This window comes from Ictidomys tridecemlineatus, unplaced genomic scaffold (genome assembly GCF_052094955.1).
Source record: "Ictidomys tridecemlineatus isolate mIctTri1 unplaced genomic scaffold, mIctTri1.hap1 Scaffold_112, whole genome shotgun sequence".
Classification (NCBI taxonomy): Eukaryota; Metazoa; Chordata; class Mammalia; order Rodentia; family Sciuridae; genus Ictidomys; species Ictidomys tridecemlineatus.
The window spans coordinates 54,673-59,240 of record NW_027521049.1 but is presented as its reverse complement, the minus strand read 5'-3'; the positions used below and the strand labels follow the sequence as shown (position 1 = coordinate 59,240).

Sequence of the window (4,568 nt, the reverse complement as noted above, 5' to 3'; positions counted from 1 at the left end):
ATCAAGATATTGCATGTGTGAACTCAAACTGCATTTAAAAAATTCTAGCATATTCATCTAAAGTGAGATTTCTTTGAGAGAATAAACATAAAATAAAATATTGTGGTTTGCTAAATATAGACAGATTAGCTATAAAATACAATAACAGGTGTTCTTCCTTGCAAAATAAATTCAGAAATTCTCAGGAGACCTAACCAATCTTTTTACTTTTTATAGTACTAATTGTAAGAAATATTAATAATTTTAGAACACAAGTAAAACCTATTTTAGACATGCAGTTATACTGTTTTATAAAATTCTTTCAGTACATTGAAAAATATACATTGATGATTTTTCCTAGTTCTTGTTATTTTGTTAGTCTTAAATAACAATGTCTATTTTATTACAAAGAACAAATGATATTTGTCATGTAAAAATAACTGTACCACTACTCCCTCTTTGGTGGCATGAAGTTACCTATGGAGATCTGTCCTAACATGAAACTCCTTTGACTTAATCTCCTTTCACTTCACATTTTCAAATGTCTACTCCTACTTCTGAGCAAGATGGGTGGAGGAGGAAAGATCATAAGATACCTTACCTATTCTCTCAACCATTCTTATCCTTATGAAAAAAAGACAATTTTTAGAACTTTTACAAGTCATCTACATCCCCTTCAAGTTTAATAGGGAGGGCAGATCATAAGAAGGCTGGACCACCTACCTCTAACCCTATTGCTATGACTTATATCCTCCTATATCCATCCCTTGCTCTTCTGCCACTTTATAGAAACCACTTTACCAAAACTTCCTGCCAAAAATTCTATGTGGGTTTTTGTTTTGTTTTTGTTTCTCTCATTGACATACAACGTAATATTCAAATCGTTTTTTCTCTAAGTCTTTACCATTCATGGAATCTATTTTATTTCCTTTCATTAGACTAGTTAAAAAGTTAAAGAATACTTTATTGAAGACTATTTTAATAGAGAAGAGAGTCTGAACTCAACTCTATTGAACCAAAAGAAGGGAGAGTTTTAAGTGTCAAGGTAACCCAGCACCTAAAGTACTAGAAAGCACTCAGGGTAAGGGAGATTAGTCAATGGGATTAGACCATTTTTACTTGCTAGTTGATGTTTTTTCTGAGTTAAGACTCCTCTACCATAGTCACTAGAAAACATTATATATATATTTAAGCTCTGCACAGGTTCACTTTATTGAGTAGAAGGCTTACAGGTCCACTGGCCCCTCCCTACCCATGGGACACTTGTTCCTTTCAATGCAAGCTGGCATCTATAAGCACTTCCTTGTGCGTCACTGTCCCCCACAAGGCACAAAGGGTAGGTGCTTCCAAAGGATCCCTTGTCTGTAGCAGCAGATGGTGTCTTATGCAACAGTGGCAGAAAGCAGGACTCGCAGTTCCTCAGACACTGGTGTCCTCTTTGCTCCTGAAGAGGGGCAGTGCTCGTTGTAGATGAGCTTGAAGAGGAAGAGATGGAAGAGGGTGATGAGGGAGGCCACGCTGAACCAGAAGAGGAAGGGCAGCCCTGCGTCCTGCTGGGCCATGTGCTCATTGAGGGCCAAGATGGCCTTGAGGTGCAGCGTGGGCCGAAGGTCCTGCAGGTGTGTGAGGTCGGTGGAGATGAGGAGCAGCGGCCTGATGGGCATCACCATGACTGAGAAGGTGTGGCCCCCGTAGGCTGAGATCAGCTCCACTGGATTGTCCAGGCAGCCTGCCTCATAGGCGAAGATCTTGACGGGCTGGCTGTGGGACTTCACAGATACTTGAAGCTAGGGCTTGCCCTCGGTGTCGGCCAGGTCGATGTGGTCGTTCTTGTAGCTGATGCCGTGCAGCGCATAGCTGTTGTGCAGCATGTCTGGGTCGGCCTGGAACTGCAAGTAGTTCTCCGTGAACTGCAGTCCCCCAAAGCTGAGCATCATGCCATGCAGGATGCCCGGAGCGCCCACCTTCACCAGCCCCTTGCAGCCACGCTTCTGGGGGGTCAGCCTCCACAGGTCAGAGAGCTGCAGGATCTGCTGCACCAAGGACAGCTGGGCGGGCCACAGGTTCTTGGTGTGCATGGTGGTGTGGTTGCTGAAGCAGTCGTCTTCGTAGTTGAGTTTGGCCTCCAGCTGCTCTTGCTCCCATGGCTCAAGGAGGGACTGACCAGAGGGGCTGGTGAGCAGGAGGGCATGTAGTAAAGTGTCAGGTTCAGAGTCAGGTCTAATGGCCTGTGCGGGTAGGGTGATCTTCATTTCCACCACTGGGCAAAACAGCTGCACCCAGAGGCGCTGGTGGTCCAGAAACAGCTCAACCTCGGGCATCTCCAAGAGATACAACATCTCCTTCCGGGCCAAGTCCTGGAGTGCCTTCAGCTCCTTAGCGGCTTTGCTTTTGAGAACTTGGGGGCTGATGGGGCCTGAGACTTACACCACCCAGAGGACCATCTCATCCAATTGCGTCTTGGGAGCCACCTGGAGCTGGTTTACTAGCTTTTTGGCAGCCACCACTACCAGGTGCCCATGCCCAGAGGGCATTGGTGTGGATCCGCCAGAGTAGAGTGGGAACTGATGATCTCCGACCTTCTCCAGGATGCTGGTGAAGGCTTTCAGGAACGGCCTGCAGTGGGCCCCACAGTCTGCAGCGCGGCCACGTGCTGCATTGGGTTGTTGAGCTGAATGCACTGCAGATAGACGTGGAGTCAGCCCGGTGAGACAGAAAGTCCTCCTGCAGCAACACACAGTCAAGGCCAGACACCACAGCAAGACAGGAGGCTGAGGCAGGCTCAAGGCCGGCGGCTGAAGGGCCAGAGCCTCGGTTTCCGAGCTGCAGGCCCCTCCCGCAGCAGCACCACAGCCTCTACAGCTTCGGCCAGCACTTTCAGTGGGCGCAGATGCAGAAGGGCACGAAGTCCGGGGCCACGGGGGTGGGGGTGGGGCTCCGGCTCTCCAGGAGTCACCTACAGCCGGTTGGCGGTCACGTTCAGAGCTCGGAAGCCAATGGGCACCAAGGCCTGCACTCCTGGGCCCAGCGGAACGGCCTCGCACCGATCCCGCAGGCCGTGCCAGGTGCGGGTGTCCGCCTCCATGCAGGAAGAGGGCTCAGGGGCGCCCAGCTCGCAGCAGGCCCAGGGCTGCAGGCATACGCCGCCTGCCACCCAGCGCCCGCCACACCCTGGAGCTTGGAGCAGCAGCAGGAGGCCAAGCAGCAGAGGAGGCAGCGGGCCCAGCTGCTTCACAGGAGTCCCAGCAGCCCCTTGAGGCGCTGCTGCAGCCACATCGGGCAGCCAGGCGCGGGCTAAGGCGAACGGCGGCCGCGGGCCGCCACCCAGCCCACCAACCAGGCCGGCCCTGCCTCACTCCCTGGCCGGGACCACGGCGCCCACCTGACACCCGCCACAGCCTCCTGGAGAGCCACCGTCGCTGCTACCTCCTCCTTCTCAGTTACCTCCCTGACAAGAACTTCTTAATGGTTATATTTCAAAGGAATTGCTTCTAGGTCTTTGAGAAAGATATATATTGCTGAATTGGAAAAAAAATATGATTTAAATTACTCTGTGATCAGGAGAAATATGATTTCTTGATAGTCAAAATAAATGCTGAAAAGTACAGCAAAACTACCAATGGCACTTAGTGGAGACAATTCTTACATTACAGATGAATGGCAGAGGCAAAATAAACATTTTTAATTTGGGAAATGTGAAAAGGATTCTGATTTTCCTCCACTGAGTCACAATGGGACTCAGTGGAGGAAAATCAGAATCCTTTTGGGAGAAAGAGGAGTGATTGTTAATCACATAACTCTAGTTTTACAGGGAAGGGGCTATTTTAGTTATTGGATTTAAATGCTGAGTAGCTATTATCATTTCTTTCCAATACTGGGCATTGGATTCAGGAACACTTTATTACTGATCTATATCCTTAGACCTTTTTAATTTTATTTTTTATTTAATTTTGAGACAGTGTCTTGCCAAGTTGCTGAAGATCTTGCTGACATAATAAGACTGGCCATAAATTTGCAACCCTCCTGGCTCAGCCCCTTAAATTACTAAGCATCATTGAACTCAGAAGCTATTATCATTGTTATTATTGTATGAATAAATGTATCCATTTGATTATGTATTAGTGCTTGCTGTATACTTCTTTTTTTCCTCACCATGAGACACTAACAAACAGAATATATTGAAGTCTTTCTGGGTCCTCACATAACTCTAGCCTAGTTGAAGTACACAGAAAACCAATAAATGTGTCAGGTAATGATAAGTGATGTTTCAAAACACAAAACTAGAGAAAAGGATAGAGAATAAGATAGAGTAATGCTTTATTTTGGATTAGGTACTCAGCAATTATATCATGGAAACTCAATGTGAATAGAAATCTAAATGTTTTAAAATCCTTTTTATATATTAATTTTATAACAATAGCAAAAGCAGTTCAAAATTTTAAAATGCAAATTAAATGTAATACAGAATATCCCAATGAAATAAAATTTATCTAAAGAGATAGTAGTAAGAGTAACAGATGTGTGCATTTTAGCCTTAAAATGTGTTAATAAATTTAAGGAGAGATAGGTTAAGGTGTTAGTTCTCAGTA

The 4,568-nt window shown here is 46.2% G+C and overlaps 1 pseudogene; it reads right to left on the bottom strand.

Moving 5' to 3' along the window:
- Positions 1-1,287: 1,287 nt before the first annotated feature.
- On the bottom strand, positions 1,288-3,255 carry LOC144372511 (uncharacterized protein KIAA2013 pseudogene; annotated as a pseudogene).
- Between the last annotated feature and the right edge of the window lie 1,313 nt (positions 3,256-4,568).